The sequence below is a fragment of the Marmota marmota genome, unplaced genomic scaffold (genome assembly GCF_001458135.2).
Source record: "Marmota marmota marmota unplaced genomic scaffold, marMar, whole genome shotgun sequence".
NCBI lineage: Eukaryota > Metazoa > Chordata > Mammalia > Rodentia > Sciuridae > Marmota > Marmota marmota.
Window position 1 is genome coordinate 2045537 of NW_026000223.1, and position 20312 is coordinate 2065848.

Consider the following 20312-nt stretch of genomic DNA (forward strand, 5'->3'; position numbering starts at 1 on the left):
TAGTTTCTAAATTCATTGCTAAATTTTGATGAGAGCGTGTGTATACATTTGTGAGTTTCTGTGTCTTTGTGTGGTTCTTTTCTGAAACAGAATTTGAGTGAATAGTACTTCCTTGTTCTCAGTGACTTTTAATTTCCCATCTCCCATTTTTCTCCTCTGTTGGCATGCCAGTGACAACAGAGAAAGGCTGCCAAGATCCTATATTGGACTGGATTTCACAGTCTTTGTGAGACTGTGAGACATCTTCATCTTCACAAAGGCACCTGGCTTAGCCAACCAGGTAGGAAAGTCTGATAGTTTAGACACAACTAAATTCAACTAAGTCCTCAATCTTTCCTTCACTCCTGCTCTTTGCTCTGTCTAATGATTCGACTGGATTGGACAAGGAGAGAGATTTCAGGAAATAGATAAAAAAAATCAAGGGGAAACAAATTAATTTGTAGTTTTCTGGAAAACTTGAACCAGAATTTACTTGGTATCAACTTCTAATTTCTATGCCCTAATAAGATGGATGTTATTTTTAGGGGCTTTTTTCTTCCTCAAAACAAAGCAGGTATGTATCTAAACATAAAAGGAATATATTTCCCATAATGAAATATTAGTACAGTTTTAGTTAGTCTTGAACCTCAGGTTTGTTTTTCTTTTTTTTTTTTCCTGTGTTCAGTGCTCAGCCTGGAATACATGACATCGGCTGTAGCACCCCTTGGACTTTATAAAGGTTATACTGAATTGTGTACTTGCAAAGTGTCCCACCAAAGTCTGACATCAGTTTGTGCTCCATTTCTTAAGAATTAGTTCTAGGCATGGGACTGTTTCCACCCCAGAGGTTATGTCTTTTTCTAATTTGTGTAAAGATGCTGTACTGGGTCAGCTCTGAAGGTACATACATGTCAGAATCACCTGAGTTTAGAACATCTCATGTATTAGGTCATGAATGCCTCCTTGTACATGCATAGCATTAGGATGTTTGTTATCATTAGCAAGATGAGGAATACAGATGCACTGATATGTTTTCTGATGCCCTCTCTTTCCTAAAAGCTGACTAATTCTCTGCTGGCTTTAGAAAGTTGGAGCATACCCTCCAGTTCTCTGGGCACCTTTGGTAAAGCATTAGGTGCCAGATGCTATCTCCATGATGATAGTTTTTATGGGAGTCAATACCGACATTAGCAAAGGACTAATGTAAATCTTACCTTGGGTCAAGCAGAGTAGAAACAGCTAGACTGATAATGTCTTGAGTAAAGTTTAAAGCACCTAGAAATTTGAGGTGTTTATCAAGGACATATGAGGAAATCTATTCAGTCAGCACTGCTGAAGCAAGGTGCAAAGTCACAATGTTATTTAGCAGGACATTTGTGAATTCAGCTAGGACAGGGAAGCTCTTTAATTGTATGGGAAATGATTCTCACTTGTTTCTTTGAGTGACTATCACTGATGTCTTTGTAATAGATCTTGTAAAAGATGGTAAAGAGTTTTTTATTTGGAACCTGACCCTAAGTTTCTACTGGCTAGCTTTGTTGGTTTCACTCCTATTAAGGAAAAAGATAGACCTTGAAAATACTCCCATGAGGATCCATCCTAGCCATAGGTTCCAAAGCATATCATTCCACTGGTTTACTCTCCTGCTTCCTCCTTATCTACATGAAAATGTTTACAGAAAGGTAAACTCCACCATTATTAGGGATCACCAATGAATTTAAAAATAGCCAACACCTCCCCTAGGCTGTGTTGACTATCAGCAGTGCAGATCTGTACTTAGTAGAAATATTTTCCCTGAAGAGAATTGCCACTTAAGAGTTGAAAACTTTAATCAGAAAATTGACCTTTTCCTGGAAATTCAATTTTTCATTATCACTATCAAAGGATTGCTGAAAGCATGATTAAGCTTCATGATTTGGTGGAAATAATTTTTTATTATAGAAAGGATTTTTTGTTATTGTTACTGTTAATCTAATATATAATTGCTTTCTTAAAAAAGGTATCATTTAAGGAAGTCAGATCCTAAGCCGACATGATGAAGAGTTGGGTCTACTTTTTCTTCTATCAGGTGCAAGGTCTCTGTTCGACTGCCCAACTCTTTGATCCACTTGAGTTGAGTTTCAGACGTGATGAGGGATACGGGTTTAATTTCATTTTGTTATGTATGGATTTCCAATTTTCCCAGCACCATTTGTTGAAGAGTCTATCTTTTCTCCAGTGAATGTTTTTGGCACTTTTGTAAAATACAAGAAAACTGTATTTATGTGGGTTCATCTCTGTGACTTCTAGTCTGTGCCATTGTCTACATGTCTGTTTTGGTGCCAATACCATGCTGGTTTTGTTACTGTAGCTCTGTGGTATGTTTAAGGTCTGGTATTGTGATGCCTACTGCTTCACTCTTCTTGCTAAGGATTGCTTTTGCTATTCTGGGCCTCGTATTTTTCCAAATGAATTTCATAACGGCCTTTTCTAGTTCTATGAATATGTCATTGGGATTTTAATAGGAATTGCATTAAATCTGTATAATGCTTTTGATAGTATTGCCATTTTGTCAATATTAATTCTGCCTATCCAGGAGCATGGGAGATCTTTCCATCTTCTAAGGTCTTCTTCAGTTTCTTCTTTTAGTGTTCTGTAGTTTTCATTGTAGAGGTCTTTCACCTCTGTTGATAGGTTGATTTCCAAGTTTTTTTTTTTTTTTTTGAGGCTATTGTGAATGGAGTACCTTTCCTAATTTCTCTTTCAGTAGAATCATCAATGATGTATAGGAATGCATTTAATTTATGGGTATTGATTTATATCCTGCTACTTTGCTAAATTTATTAATTAGTTCTAGAAGTTTTCTGGTGGAATTCTTTTGATCTTCGAAAGATAGAATCATGCCATTGGCAAACAATGATATGTTTAGATCTTCTTTTCCTGCTCGTATCCCTTTAATGTCTTTCTCCTGTCTAATTACTCTGGCTAGAGTTTCAAAGATGATGTTGAGCAGAAGGGGTGAAAGAGGACATCCTTGCCTTGTTCCAGTGTTTAAAGGGAATGCTTTCAATTTTTCTCCATTTAGAATGACGTTGGACTTGTGTTTAGCACATATACCTTTTAGAATATTGAGGCATGCTCCTCTTATCCCTATTTTTTTCTAGTGTTTTGAATATTACTCCTAAAGTGCAAGAAGTAAAATCAAGAATCAATAAATGGGATGGATTCAAGCTAAAAATGTTCCTCTTAGCAATGAAAACAATCAATAATGTGAAGAGAGAGCCTACAGAATGGGAGAAAATATTTATCACATGCACCTAGGATAGAACACTAATCTCCAGGATATATGAAAAACTCAAAAAACGTAACACCAAAAAAATAAATAAATAAATAAATAACCCAGTCAATAAATGGGCTAAGGAATTGAACAGACACTTCACAGACCAAGAAATATAATTGATCAACAAATATATGAAAAACTGTTAAACATCTCTAGCAAAAATGCAAATCAAAACTACTCAAAGATTTCATGTCACTCCAATTCAAGCAACAGTAAATGTTGGCAAGGATGTGATGGAAAAGATACACTGATACATTGCTGGTGGGACTGCAAATTGGTGCAAACATTATGGAAAGTGGTATGGAGATTCCTCAGAAAACTTGGTATGGAACCACCATTTTTATCCAGTTATCCTACTTCTCATTTTATACCCAAAGGACTTAAAATCAGCATACTACAGAGATGAAGCCACATCAACGTTTATAGCAGCTCAGTTCACAATAGGTAAACTATGGACACAACCTAGGTGTCCTTCAACAGTTGAATGGATAAAGAAAATATGGTATATACATACACAATGGAATATTACTCAGCCATAAAGAATAATGAAATTATGGCGTTTTCCAGTAAATGGATGGAGCTGCAGAATATCATGCTAAGCAAAATAAGCCAATCCTAAAAAAAAACAAAGTTTTTTTTTCCTCTGATATGTGAGTGCTAATTCACCATAAGCTGGTAGGGGGTAGGGAAGAATAGAGTTATTTTGGATTAGGCAGAGAGGAGTAAAAGGAGGGGAAGGAATAAGGGGTCGGAAGGATAGTGGAATGAATTGGACATTATTACCTTATGTGCATATATGACTACACAACCAGTGTAATTCTACATCATGTACAACCAAAAGAATGAGACGTTACACCCTATTTATGTATGATGTCAAAGTGTATTCTACTCTGGTGTATAACTAATTAGAACAAAATTTTAAAATGGTATAATTTTCCATTTCTTTAAATACTTATTATTTGAAGTAATCTCTTAATTTGTAAAGAAGAACTTTTCTTTTCTCCAAAACATTGTCCTAGAAAAGAAAAACACCATTAAAAACGTGTGACAAAAAAAAGAGCAAGAAAGGGAAGGAAAAAAGATTGAGAGATTATCATGACAATTTAACCAAAAAATTACATGCCTCGCAAGGCATAAAGCAAAACGTAGGTACCAGTAATTCCCTTCTCCCCTCTGCACTTCTCCTTCCCCAGATCCCTTCTTTCTTTTCTTTTTTATTTTTTTGACATACATTTTGGCAGAGGCATAGTAGGGGGGACACACAGATTAGTTGGTCCCCAAGGAACAAAAACCCATGGTCTCATGAGCACTGCAGTCCGTCCAACTCTGGCCACTGACATCTGCTTTAGAACACATCCATTGTAAGCCATGCAGAGAAGCCCCCGGCTTAGGACCTGGACGTTATTCTCTTTAGTTAAAAGTACGTGTGTATAAAAGAGGAGAGGCCCTATAAGAGGAGAGGCCCTATAAGAGGAGAAGCACTATATGAGAGGAGAGGCCCTGTTTGGGACAAGGATACAAGGAAAGAAGTAGAACTGGTGGCCTACACTTTTTGTGAAGAATTTGGATCTCATTCTGGGAAGTGACTAAACCATATTGAACATTCTAGAATGCTTGGCAGCCTGTGTGCTATATTATGAAACAAGTGGAGATTTCCTGGGATAAATTCTCTCACCTCATCTTTCTGGATATAATTCTTCCTAGGTGTAAACTCATATGATCTGGCTGAGCTTCCTTTTTTAAGGGGTCTGAAGGTGATCAGGTTATGAAATTACCTCGCAATGACAGTGCTTTTAATGTGCTTGTTACCATAACAGGTTTTGTTTTGCATTTTAAAAAAGGAATTCCAGATATATATTATTCCCTCAAAAGATAAATTTCTTTTTTAAAAAAAGTGTTTTCAGTGGAAAAGCTAGCAAACTGTCTATTTACATTTCTGCCCTGCAAAAACACCAAGTGATCGGTTAGTAACTGTGTCTCTAGGCAATATATTCCAAGTGGAGAATATTAATAACAATATTAATTGATTCTAAACAGAAGTCTTGAGGTTCAGTTAAGGGAACCCTGCTGCATTCGGGCTAATCAAGAGCAGGTACTGCTGGACTCTTGGAGGCAGGTGAACATCCTAATAACCCCACAAAGAACTTTCACTTCAAGTAGCCTTTCTCCAGTTTCTAACTCTAAACAGAAGATAACATTTAGATAATTCGGTTTCAGAAAACTTTCTGAAAGTTGTTTTATTTACGATGCCAACTTTTAAAAGCCCACTAAAGGCAACTGGACAATAAACTAGGCAGAAATTGCTTTATAAAAAGAAGAAATGCTCAAAATGCCACTTTCTTTGGGGAACCCATGGTTCAGTTTTATTCAGGGTAAAGAAAAAGGAAACTTTCACTCACATTAGGAGAATCTCAGCCATAGAGTTGGATTCTGTAGTCAATCTAGGTGCAATGAGGATGAATATTAGATTAACACAATTGATTTGCTGCTGCACTTGTTTGTTGTCTGTCTAATATTGATAATTATATACAGAGCAGGGCATTTAGTATCCAGAACAGTCCTCACAGTGTTGCAGTGTTGAGCACAACGATTTGCATCGCTGGACACCACTAGTTCTCTTTGTGTATGTGGGATTCCTCATCTTTAGTAAAGTTATTTTGGATATCAGAGGTCTTGTCAATCTCCCAAGGAGTTTTCTCTTGATCATGGTGACAAGGGTCTTGCCTGTAACATCTAGCAAACCTGTGATGTCTGAGTAGTTTGCAGCCAGAATAAGTTCAGAAAGTATTCCTCCTTCAACTTTCAGGAATTCTTGATCTTAAACAGGGATCCCATCTGTTTGCTTTTCTTTGTTCTCATCATCCTCAGGAGGAAGCTCATCATTCTTATGGTGGGTAGAACACTGAATGGCCTTTTAAAATATTGCTGCATTAACATTTGGTAAAGAAACTGGGTCATCACTTTCTTCATCATCCTTTCCCATCCCTTCCAACCTCATGTCAATAGTCAACAGGTTTTTTTTTTACCATTTCTACATCAACTTCAAATATTCTCTCCATCAGAACTCTGCCACTTAATGGAAGCCATGGGGTTCAGTCTCAGGAAGGAGCTGATAAGAGCAGGGTGACATCTACACAAGGATGAGAGAAATACAGATGACAAGGCCACTAAAAAAATAAGTTTGTTTTTTTTTTTGCTAGGGGTACCAGGGATTGAACTCAGGGGCACTGGACCACTGAGCCACATCTGAAGCCCTATTTCATATTTTATTTAGAGACAGGGTCTCACTGAATTTCTTAGCACCTCTCTTTTGCTGAGGCTGGCTTTGGAATGGAGACCCTCCTGCCTCAGCCTCCTGAGCCCCTGAGATTACAGATGTGGCTCACCACATCCGGCTGAAAAAAATGTTTTGATAGAGATTTCAGTGCAAAGAGCCAGAAGAAAATGACATATGTTTGAATGACAGGCTATTCAGTGCTGACCCTTAAATAAAGATCATTCCATTGGGCTCCTTATTAAAGGATTTACAGCTTGCCTGAGTTATTTATTCTTAATTTCAGGTGTAGGGCTGAGACCTAAGACGTGCTACTTATGAAGGGTTTGGATTTCTTATTTACTTTTTGACCTTTTGAGGGATGTTGCATAAAAATTGAAAACTAATTGGTAAAAATTATAAATTAAGTAAAACAAGCATGGTGCCAATGAGAAAAACTTAATTTTCACATTTCACTACTCTATCTGATATCATGTTATTTACTTTTCTAAAACTTCATCATCTATTTTTCAAACAGAATGTTAAAAGAAAAAAAAATAAAATATTGCTATTGAGAGGGTAAATGGCTACCGATGAATGGCCACTCTTATTCTGTTGGTAGAAGTATGAATTGGTATGGTTTTATGGAGCAAAATTTAGCAATGTATATCAAAATAACACACTTTGGCCAAGTACTTTCCCCTTCCTGGAATCTTGTTTTATTCAGCTATTTTGATGCTTTGACCAAAAGATCTGACAAGAACAATCAGAGGAGGAAAAGTTTATTTAGGGGTTTCAGAGGTCAGAGTCCCTAGATGGCTGATTATATACCTGAGGGCTCAAGGTGAGAAGAACCTGATGGCAAAAGAATGTGGTGGAGAAAAGCAGCCCAGGACATGATGATCAAGAAGCAGAAGGGTTGGAGGGTGGGGAGAGAAAGACTGACTCTACTAGCCAGGACAAAATATATACTCCAAAGACATGACCCCAGGGACCCAACTCCTGCAGCCACACATGGCCAGCCTCTCAGTTCACCTCAATGAAGGTATTAATTCACTCATTGGATTACAGCTCTTATAACTCAAAACACTTCACCTCTGAACCTTCTTGCACTGTCTCACATAGGAGCTTTAAGGGGACACATAACAAATGTATTCTAAGTACTTGATTGAATAAAGATATCCACTACAACTTTGTTGAAAATGGTGGAAAATATAGAGATAACTTATAATGTGTCAATACAGAAATAAACTAAATCGCATATGAAACTATACATCTAAGAAAAGACAATGCCATCATTGAAAAGTGATAATGTACTGGTAATTGATTGGTAGAAAATTACCATATTGTATTAATGAATGAATTTAAAAAATTGTAGGATGGTGTTGTTCTACTAAATAAATGCCCCACCAACCAATCCTATTTCACTAAGCAAAACTTGTATCTCTGTCACCCCAATCATCCTCATCTCCTGTACCTAAGCAATCATGAAGTCCTTTTTACTCCTAGGTGTCTTCCAAACCATCCATGTCCCCCTAGTTCTGCCTCTATTCCCTGAGCCAAGCTTGGCATTCTCTTAATACTTGTTAAATAGGCATTTAATATGGTCCCATCCATAACAAAACTTTCTACACATATGCCTTCCCCTCCCTCAGGAAGAGACAGGTGTTTGAGGGGGATTTATCAAATTGCTAACTGTGGTTTCCTTTTAGGTAGTGGGATTCAACATTATTTCTATGTTTTTATTTAAATGTCTCCATATTGTTTGAGGAAAATTATATAATAATGAATAATTTACCCCTCTCCAGAAATAAAACTATCAAGAAATGGGGATAATAATCATTATTCAGCCATTCTCACTGGATAAAAATAATGATTTAATAAATGAGTGCCTGTGAATGTCTATTGTAATGTGAAAGCAAAGTTGTTTTGCTTATTGTGAGCAATAATAATGTATAAATAACCATGTCTGCTAAAATTTCTTGAATACAGAGCACAGTGTTTGGGTACCTTAATATTCTTAGAGTTTACAATAACCCTATAATACTATTATTAATATTACCATTTATATATAGATATATAATACTATTATAATATAACCAAATATACTATATTGGCATTCCCATTTCACAGATGGGGAAACTGAGGCAGAGGTAGATTAAATTGTTTATCCAGGTGGACACTGATAATGGAGCTGAACCAGGATTCAAACTCAAACAGTCTGTGCCCAGGGTGTGAACACTTACTGATCTGCCATAATCCTACCACTCTGAGAAATGGCAGAGGTAGAACTTAGCGCCACATATCAGACTCTTCCAACTGTGAAGCCCTCAAGGGAGTTTCATAGAGATCTCTTTACCACCTCTGTTAACTTGGGTTTTCAAGCACTGCTGAATGATTTGTGGAGTTAGATCAAACCATGTGATCACTGTTGGAAGAAATTTAGTAGATTATGCCTTTAAATCTTAGAGGTGGATGACATGGGGAGAAAGGACTAGGTAATATAGAGATGCCATTTCATTGATTCTTCACAGCACTCCAGGAGGTGTTACTATTTTCAATTGCAATCATAGATAAGGAAACTCAGATGGGGATTTATTAAGTAATTTGCCCAGGTGTTGACAGACGTTAAGTCGTAGAGTCCAGAACCATAGCCCAGAAGCTCTGTGTTGTATAGCATAGTAATTAAGAGAAAAGACTTGGAAAAGATAAATATTTGGGGACTGATCACAGAGTTAGGTGGAATAGTTATATTGATGTAAATCAAATGACTTTGTGAACCTCTGTTTTCTCATAAAGATGAGAGTGACAAAAATTTTCCTGCTTTTAAAGAGAAGAATTTTAGTCACTCTGTGTGTTCAGTGTTGCAAAAGCGTCATAGGCAGTTATAAAGGATTACAAAAAATAAGATAAGGCTTAATCTTTAAGAAGCTTGGACTACACATTTCTCAGAACTCAATCACCTGTTTTATGTTTGATTTACAATGTTATAATAAATGCTGACAATTTCCTGTACTTGAAATTTCTTTCCCATCTCAGTTAGTACCTTCCCTGTCTTCTGAATAAAACATGTGCACTGGGGCATCTGGCCTATGCTTCTGTAGGCCTCCTGGTCTGGAATGCCTTCCCAAATTGAATCAGCTTCAAAGTGCGACTTCTCTGACCACTTCAACCTGAAGGCATGCCCTTCTTGTCCCAATGTCCATAGTACTGAACAGGTCATTTAATACAGATTCTCTTGGAGTTTCTGAAACTCAGTGCCTCACTCATGCCGGCCAGCATTCTACCTCTGAGCTAAATCCCCAGCCTCACTTGAAGTTTCTTTATAGGATATATGTATTTTCTTTAAAAAGTAAGTTATAAAGTCTTTAATGCTCAGATATTTGTTTGTATCCTCATAGCTCATAGTACAGGAGACAGTTCATATCTGCTGATTGTTTTGATTTTAGAGGAAAAAGGAGCAAGAATAAGGTAAATGGACATCAGTTACCAAGAACTTCATATAATTATCTCACTGCAAAAATGAACTAAAACAATTTTCTTCAGTCAGTTGGAATAGAAGAAATTTACCTTCCCTATATCTCAGTGTCACAATTTGGAAAATAGAATTTGGCCATATATTTTGTCTACCAGGGTTGACATACAGAAACATGACGAACAGTTGTAACCTCTTTGGAAACATAAAATTCAAGGGGAATACTAAGTAAAAGGACTGATCAATATGGAGCTCAGCTTTAATATTCTTTCATCTACTAGTGCTGGATTTCTTGGCAGTACCAGCAAGAACGAGATTTTGAAAAACAAAATCTTATACATGTATTGATTGAATTTATTAAAATGCTTTATTACCATATCCATTTAATTATAAGAAGGCATTCTTATATATCAAATATAAGTCTCGAAACAAATGACAATAACGCAGAGTAACAAAGGCTGCACAGCATTTGCAGACAGCATCTTTATTCATTTTTATGCGCACAAAAGAAACAAACAAAAGGTTGAAAGCCTTTTAGAGTGATAAATGCCACAATTCAGTGGAAAACACACATTTTAATTTGAAAACATCTCTCACTGAGAGTAAGTTTGGCAAGAGGGGAAAGAACCTTGGTGCTATAATCTGAAAGTATGTGTCCCTCCAATATTAATATGTGGGAATGCCAATGCCAATACGTGGCATTACAGCACTAAGATACGGGGCTTTTGGGAAGTCACTAAGTCATGGGGCCTCTGTTCTCATGAATGGATTAGTGCTCCTATAAAAGAGGTTGAAAGGAGCACCTGAGTGTTTTTTGCTTTTGTGCCAGCTGTCATATGAGCCATTATGAAGCGGAGAGAAAGCCTTTACCAGACACTGAATCTGATGGTGCCTTGACCTTGACCTTCTCAGCCTTCATAACTGAGTGAAAAGAACTTGTATTACGTATAAATTACCCAATCTAGGGTCTTTTGGTAAAGCAGCACAAATAGACTTATATACATGGCCTTCCGGCTCTGTAGCATCTCAGTACCTTTGAGGTTATACAGGACCTAGACCTTCAGATTCCGTGTATGTTAAATTAAAAGGGACAGTATGTATAAAGAAATGCCCCACCCTCTCTTTATTGAAAATTGTCCTCTAAATTGTTTTCTGGTGGTAAAAATGAAACAAGTTAGAATTTTTTTGTGTACTTTCAAAATGTCACTCGTTGTCAACCTACTTTGGTGATTTGTGTTAATGTGGAAGATGGGATGTACTGTGTTATTTTTGTCATTTTTCCAGCTGTAAACTTCATGGGGGCCAGAAATAGAAAAAAATAAAATAAACTGGGAACTTGCTAGAAAGTATAGTCCCTTAGCTTAGTAATAGGTAAGGGGTGAATATATGATAGGGAATGCATGTCAACCAGCATCAAGACAGCTGGTGCAGAAGTAAAAGTAGACCTGAAAAGAGCCGCACATGACCCAGAAACAAGGAAAGAATGACATGATCATAGCTCAGGGAAGTTTCTAGGAATTAGAGATTAGATTATATCTTGACACATCTGGAAGATACCTGGTTGGAAGTTCTGGCAAACGTCTGAGAGAATGGCTAAGAGAATTCAAAGGTGGAAAACAAAACAAAACCTTAAAGACTTTGCTTCTCCACTGAATATTCAGAGAACTTCAGTGTTGGGAAGGATTCCAGAGATGGTCAATGAAGGCCACATGTATCCACCAAACCTCTGCAGTGTTTGCAATGTGGAAAATAGAAGTACTTAACAAAGGAGAGAGGTAGAAATTCTTAACCCAATCCATAAAGGCCTTATCCATGAGTTAGGCTAATTGAAGCAAAATGTAAGAAGGCTAATTGTTTATAGTTTAGCTATTTATTTTGTGTCCAGAGAGCTCCCCAATTCAAATATTTTTTTTTTCACACTTTAACAATCTTAATTGTAGCTGTGCTGTCCAGATATTCCATTAGGAAAAAAAATTGCTAAATAATGCTAAAAAGGAGATGCTGTGATCTAAAAGTTGATGTGTTTATAAGGAGATAGCTCTTTGCTTTGTGTGTTGGTAATGGAAATTTGCAAGCTGCAAAGAATACTTATGGTCCTTCTATTTGAAGAAACCCTGATGGCTTTGCCATGTATTTCAAATTAACTTGTATTTTTAAAGAGAAGTTTACAGATCTAAGAAACATATCTGAAAAAGACTCAAAGCCCTGGGTTTAGTCATGTAAATACTATGTTTTAAGAATATCTTGTCTATGCTTATAGCTCAGATAATATAGAAGAAGATCAATGATCAAGAAATGGTTTTCCACAAAATTTCTTTAAATAGTAAACTACTTTGCTGCATGTAATCCAGACATTAATTTATGCAGAATACTTTCCATTAATATAGTTAGCATCCAATTGATAAGATACTATATGTTACAAGTTGATTTTAAGTGAGTTGTTTGGAATCCAGAATAAGTGTCCCAAAGAGTGAGTGTTGAACTAGTTAAAAACCACTGGTGAATGGTTCCACAAAAAACACACACTTGTGAGGCAAGTGAACTTATCACTTTCAAATAAGGCATATTTTTAAAATTAAATAAAGATACATGAGGCTTCTGTCTAAATAAATTTGTCTGCTATGATACATACATACACACAGAAATTAGTTTGCAATTTTAAGGGGCACAGGAGCCTAAACTTACCCAGGAACCCAAGTTAAGAAGCCCATAGGGTAGAGGATACTAATAATTATATATAATAATAATTCTTTGGGAGACACTATACTATATTTTTGTCAAGCGTTAATGGAGAATGAGAGCCATGGGGTTGTCCTAATTCTAAAAATTGAGCAATGCAGACTCTACAGTGGGGCAGGAGTGTTTTTTTTTTTTCCCCCTTTGGTTTTTTTGTCTGTTTCTTTTTTCTTTTTCTTCTCAGATGGGTGGAAAGGAGAAGTGAAGAACAGGGATGGACACATTATTCCCCAAAACCCACTGGCATTTTGATACATATCCAAGCCACCAACTTTTCAAATATTAGTCCCAACAAAATCCAGCCTGCTCTTTAATCAACTGACTCAATCCATTGCTTTTAAACCATATTTCCCCTTTATTGTCCACTGGGAAAGAACCTTTTTCTACTCCTTGGAATAAATGAATATGTCTTCTATCAACAATGATAAGCTGCCGAGGTATGAAGTGGGCTCTGGTGCATTCTCTTTCCTCCCTTCTTAGAATCCAAATGGGAAAGTGGAAAGGGCAGAGTTCTAATGCTGACTACATTAAGTGTCTGAAGTAAAATCAAAGCAGGGATGAGCATTTGGGGGATTTGATCAATGGGGATCAAAAGTACAGGTAGAAGAGATGCGTGATGCTGGAGGGAAGGAGGTGGGGAGAGATGGGTAAAGGTAGGGGACGGTGCAGGGACCAGCTCACAGCCAGCTCCATAGGTGGGGGGAAAGAAGCAACCCCAGCATGGACAGCCCTTTACCTCTCTTTTCACTATTGACAGCTTTCCCTGCTGTGATGTACCCTAGAAGGAACCATTGATTATCAAGAGAAGCAAGGCCAAGTACAGAAAGAACACAGAGAAAGAGGTAGAGGCCAAGTTGGGCTATTGAGGACAAAGATGAGGGAAAAGGGAGCTCTGGCCACCTTACCAGCTGATGTCACCACCCTAATTCAAGGGAATCATTGGTGTACAAAGACAGTATGTATTAGATGCATGACAACTAGAATCTCCCTGAAATTCTCTCATTAACAGCAAAAATATTGTGTACTATTTGTTTTGGAATTCAGAACTCCAATGAAAATCTTTAAAACATTCTTACTTGGGTTTGAATTTCCATGCATTTCTGGCATCTCAGATAATCTTATGGTTGGAAAACTTCAGATAAACTATGAGTACACTAGGAAAGAAATGGACAATAGTATTCTTCGTTGGTTATAAAAATAAATCTAAAAAATAGTTTAAGCACAAGAACCAGAAGACCATTGGTGGTCTGAAAACTCAGGGTGTATAATTCAGAAACTGCTTAGTTCTCGGGTCAGATAGTCACACTGACTGTTGAGCTTTCTCTAAGTCAGCATAATATAAATGACATACTTTGGTCCAGTCTTTGGGAACAAGTCCGACCCAATCCATAATTTCAGGAAAACAGCAAGAAAGTCCTTTGGTGAAGCTGTAGTCTTCTGAAGCTCTCTGCAAGTTCTCTCTTGTCTGCTTTTTGTCTCTGATGAGGAAGATGGATATCTATATAAATAAGTTAGGGTTGGGCTGGGGATGTGGCTCAAGTGGTAGCGCGCTCGCCTGGCATGCGTGCGGCCCAGGTTCGATCCTCAGCACCACATACAAACAAAGATGTTGTGTCCTCAGCACCACATACAAACTAAAAAATAAATATTAAAATTCTCTCTCTCTCTCTCTCTCTCTCTCTCTCTCTCTTAAAAAAATAATAAGTTAAGGTGTTCAAGCAGCAACCAGCAGAAGAAAAATCAAGACTTCCAAGTAGTTGGGCAAGCTCTGAACCAAGTGCCCTATCTCTAGGTCATTTTGGGCAAGGAGGGGCAATGCTGTAATCTCTCTCCTTCATTCTTCCTCCCTACTCCTCCCTCTCTCCCCCTATCCTTCTACGTCTGGAGATAGTGATATGGGAACCTGATGGTACTCATATGCTTCCTGCTTCTCTCCTTCCCATCCCATTCCTACTTCCTTTCACCCATTCTTGCTTTCTTCCTCCCCCTCTTCCTCTTTTCTCCCTCCTTCCCTCCTTTTCTGATCTCATCTTCTCTCCCTTCCTTTCTCCACAAGGCCCTCTTCCCAATTTCCACCCATTTTTTTTTAAATGTAAACCACTTTTGAATTCTAGCCATCTGTTAATACAAGGCAGTGAAAAATGTTGAAGTCACATCAAATTCCACTTGCTCTGCCAGTTAAAAATACAGATGCTTCCTGTTTTATGCTTTCCTCTCACTTTCTCTGGAGTTTAAACATGAAAATATGTTCCATGATAAAAACCAGCACATATCCCCTTTCATCAGGAAGCATATTCCAAACAATGAAAGGGGGAAGCTGTTTTCCTAAGTCCAACAAGAATACCTGGACATTGGAGGACTCATACAGAGAACCATAATTTCATGGAGCAAGAATATAATTATTCACAACTATCACATTTTATAGATGAAGAACTGAGATCGCAAGGGATTGTAATTGTTCTCATATGTGCTGTGCATCAACTTGCCAAAATTCACATCAGTTTACATTTTCACCCAACATGTTTGGGGCTAAATTGCTCCACAGTACTTTCTGCAATCCACAGTTTTCAAAAAAAGGTCTTTGGCTACTGGGAAAAGCCAAATCATTGAGCAATGGAATATTCACTTGAAAGTTAGTAAATGTGCTGGAGTTAAAAAATAAAAATAAAAAAATTTTAAAAAAGCAGGACTAAGACTTACGACACCTAGGTTTGTCTCAAATCTGTTACTACCTACCTGTCAGACTTGGGACAAAAATTTCTACCCCTGGTCCATCAAGAGGCTAGGTCAGCTGATCTCTACATTTCCTTCCAGCACTTTGAATCTTGATTTTCCCCCCCTTCACTTTTCTGCTGATTCAGAGTAAAGAACCTTGGCCAAGTTATTAACTGCCATAAATCTCAATTTTTCTAAGTGCAGAGGAAAAAATAACACATTCTCTTGTTTTCCTAGCACAGAGATACTAAATGATCCTGCATTAAAGTGGAAATCTTTAGAAATTACATTAAATATTTTATATCTATAGACATTTAATTAGTCACTAAAGCTAAAGTAATACAGTGGCCATACCACTAGGCAGTGTGCCTGACTCTGGTCATGTTAGAAAACACCGTATTGATTTTCATTCCTCTTTCTTTTTAATGTATCTTTGTGTGCATGGTGCTGGGGCTGGAACCCAGGGATTTCTTCATGCTGAGCCGGCCCTCTACTCCTGCACTACACTCTCAGCCCCATCATATCTTTTACATTAGTTTTTATAGCTGTTAAATTTCTATGGTATGGAGCTTTGTAGGTGACTGTGTTTTCTGCCTCTTTCTTGTCAATCCTGTTCTAGTGTCTTCTATCTCAATACTTAACCCCTCACCATTTTACTCATGCAAGATAAAAATTTACTACTTTTTGAGTTCTTCCTTTCACCTCCAATGACTCACCCAGTTCATACCAGTTTTATCTCCCTGGGGGCTTTCAAATTCATCCACTTCCCTTTTCTCTTTTGCCATATCCTAGTCTAAGCTGCCATCACCCCTCACCTGAACTACTAAATTCCAGCAGGCACTAAAAGGACTATTTCAGATGTTGTCTTTGATCATGTATCCTTACTGCCTGAACTTCCCTAATGATTTTCTCTTGATCTTAAAGTAAAATCCCAAATGTATACAATACTAAATAGGTGGTTCCTGGCCCTTGACTCACAGAACATACATCCCTCCAACCTCTTAGCTGCTCCTCTTTCCACCTTCTCTTGGGAAACAGGCTTTGCAGGTCCCTGTGGTTATAGTACTCTCCCAGCAGTCACCTAGATAATGCCCTTTCTTCTGATTTCATACTAATCTGTGTTCCCAGAGAAGCTTTCTCTGACCTCCTCAGGCCATTTCCCTCTATCGTATGTTCTCATACTCTTTATCCTTGGTGTTATTGCACTTGTCATTATCATAGTTTTCCATTTGCTCATGTAATACTTTTCAAATTATATTTAAATATCTCCTCCCTCATTAGATTGTAAAATCTATAATGCCATGTCTCTTTTGCTATCCCAATAGCAATACCATGTCTATTTTTCTGTTACTATTGTGCTTACTGTATCTGACACATCGTAGGTACACTATTAAATTCTGTCAACTAAATGAGGAACTTAATGAATGAAGAGAAAAAACCTACAGGGTTGGAAGCATGGAAAGCAAAATTTAGTGTTTAAAGAATGAAATTGATGAGCATTGATGTGCCTGCTGGACCAGGAAGGTCAGAAGTTTTTAAGTGCTCAGATATGGGGTTAATGATATTTGTAAGGTGCAACACAATTATATCTAAAATGACTAGTGATTAATGTAGCCTTCAACCAACCCTCCACATACTGCAAAAAGAAATATTTCAAATGTTAAATTTAAACTTCATTTCTTCCTATGTATAAAAGGAAATACCCAGCCAGGTTTGGTGATATACACCTGTAATTCCAGATGTGTGGGAGGTTGAGGCAGGAGGACCCTAAGTTCAAAGCCAGCTTCCGCAGCTTAGCAAGGCCCTAAGCAACTTAGCGAGACCCTGTCTCAAAATTAAAGAAAATTTAAAAGAGCTGAGAGTGCTGATCAGTGGTTTAACACCCTGGGTTCAATCCCTCCCCTGCTCTCCCCAAAAGAAATACCAAGACAAACCAACTTATAGAGATTTGTAGATCTCCATAAATTCCAAAAAGAGATAAATCAAAAAAACCTAGGAAATACTCCCCATAGGCCAAATTTGAACTTTGCTTTTAAAATAATTATCAATTGAACAAAAAACTATATGGCTTATTTCTTAAAAAATTTTATTTATATGCTGATTATTCTCCATTTGTTCTTCCTTATACACTGACATGAGCTTGGTTATCAGGACTTCCTGGATCTCCATCTTCAAGGAGCTTAGCCCAAAGAAAGGGACTGGAAGAGGTTTGTAGGATGAAGGGGGATCTGTAGGCATTCACTGTCCCTACTGACTCCCTGCATGGTCATAGCTGACAGTAGCCAGTTCCTCTTTTGTGGCTCCCAGCTCCTGTTAGATGCCTCCTAACTTACAAATGAGGGTCTCAGTGGGTCACCCCTTCAGAACGAGGGGTAGTACAGGAATCTGATGCTTTGACTGTCGGGGAACTTTTAAACACTCCTTATTCAGCCATTTTGAGGCTATTGTGTTCCCTACCAAAGATGAGGAATTTTAAAAAACAAACAAACAAAAAAAAAACGTAAAAAAGGTCTGTCAGCCTGTCAATGAGAATTTTCTCAAACAAAATATAGTTGTGTTTTTCTCCTCTTGTCTGTTCAGTTAAGGTAATACACACGTTTCACTTCAAAACAGATCACCAAGCAGGGCTCCCTTTAAACTGGCCATCATAAGTTCACTGGCAGAAATAAACATTTCCCTGAGTAAAACAGACTGATCAGGCTAGGAAAAAATAGAAAAGCCCCTCTACCACTCCAACACACATACATATGACACTGAATGGACATTCAGAGAAAATAAATTGATAAGAAGTTAGTCCTCTATTCCTGCTCCCTTTCCAACGTATACACATATAAATATTCCAGTTATTCCTGACATGAAAGGCTTGGAAAAGAGGAAACTTAGGAGGATAGCCCTCCTGGAGGGATTGGGAGCCAAGTGTGAAGGAAGGGGAAGTGAGCACAATTAGGGTACTGAGGTTCAGACCCCAAGAAAAGCAGCTCTGTCATGTCCATCCTGATTGTTGAATCCATCCGTCTAGAGATCACCTTAGGTACCTACCCTATTCCTCCAGCCAGGAGTTTGACTGGAGTCAGTGCTGCCTGACTGTGAGATAGAAAGCCATTGCCACTTCATCTGCCATCCAGCACCCATGTGGTAAGGAAAAGAAGACCTGGTACACACAGAAGCCTTCCTGGGAGCCAACTGTTTAGTTGACCAAGCAATAGAAGCACTAGGTGATCATCCACCAATCAGCCTGGCCTTTAGCAATAGAAAAAACAAAACAAAACAAAAAAAAACAGTAGCTTAGCCAGGATTGTATAGAACTATAAACTGTAACTTCTAAATACTTCAATTGGTTAAAATAACAACAAAAGCACTAATTATGTGGCAATTGGAAATAAAATTATTTTTTCATGTATTTGTCCCATATTTCAAAATAAAGGGATGGTTGGTTGATAAAAATGTAGAATATATGTAACAGTTAAAACAATAGAATACATTACATAATGTCCTTTACCAAAATGTCTTAACATTATCATAATGGTTGAGGTAAATTAATCTGAGTAATCTTATTATAATAGTCATATTAATCATAATGGAATGAATCACCCTTTGTTATAATTATGATTCAAGTAACATATATTTTTAGAAATCAACTTTTTCATGATATGTTGGAATGGAGCAGAGTAATAGAAGAGCAGTGATTTTGACTAATACATTAGATATTCTGAAAAGAATTCATTTTCTCTACTGTCTTACTGAGAAGAAATGTCCTAAGAAGATTCTTAGGGCAGATAAATAAGTATATGAGTCTGGCTGAGGAAAACACTGTGTTTCCTTCCCTATGAAACATTCTGTAAATGACAAATGGAGAGAAATAATGGGATAAAGAAGGATGCCTGGGAGAAATTTGTAAGCAACACTCAGATATCTGCAGCACCTTCTATTCAGGTCCCTGCTCACCTCTGTGAGTCTGCCTGATTCATTTAAAGGGTCAAGATAAAACAAAAACATTCAAATATGCAGACTGAGGAATATTTAATGAGTATGTATTGTGTTATTTGGAACCTTCCAAGCGCTTCCCCAGAGATCATTTTCATTCACTCTCACCTCATTCATGAGATGAATCATCACCGTTATCTTCATTCTTCAGTTCAGGAAACTGACAATCAAGTGATTCTTAGAAACTTGCTCAAGGTCATACCAGTAGTTATTGTGGGCTGGAGTTTGACTCTAGAGTCCAGGCCCTTAACCATTAAGTGAAATAAGTTAACATCTTCACCTTGAAGGTACACATCACACACACATGCACACCATCAAATATGTGAAAGCAGTAGGGCTATAAGTCTGGGTTGGTGCTATTGCCATAGTACTCATGGACACCACCCGAATGAGCAGGTGGCATTAGTGTGGCACTGCTTTCAACTGTAATTAAATTTCCTGTGTCCATATTATTAAGATGTATTAAAACCAGGTGAAGATATGCAAGACTTTTAAAATTAGATTTTATAGAAAGCCTCCATTTATAAACACTAGTATAGTCAGATGAATCCTTAACTTCTCTGGTGAGTAATTTCCAAATTCAATTTCTTTTTTGTACCAGGGATTGAACCCAGAACCCAGAGGTGCTTAACCACATTTGATATATATTTAGAGACAGGTCTTGCTGAGTTGCTTAGGGCCTCTCTATGTTTCTGAAGCTGATTTTGAACTTGCAATCCTCCTGCCTCAGTCTCCCAAGCTGCTGGGGTTACAGGCATGCACCACTACACCTGGCTCCAGATTCTTGTAGCAAAGCCTTTTAAAAACAGTTTAGCTCTATCTGTGGACTTGAATACCTAGAGCTTACTATA

General features: G+C 37.5%; 1 protein-coding gene and 1 pseudogene across 6 annotated transcripts in view; one reads left to right on the forward strand and one right to left on the reverse strand.

Annotated features, from left to right (window-relative positions):
* The window catches only part of Nrg1 (neuregulin 1), a 990069-nt gene that overhangs the window by 446602 nt on the left and 523155 nt on the right, over window positions 1-20312 (forward strand). The gene's annotated exons all lie outside the window — the stretch shown is intronic.
* On the reverse strand, window positions 4197-6544 carry LOC125613194 (annotated as a pseudogene).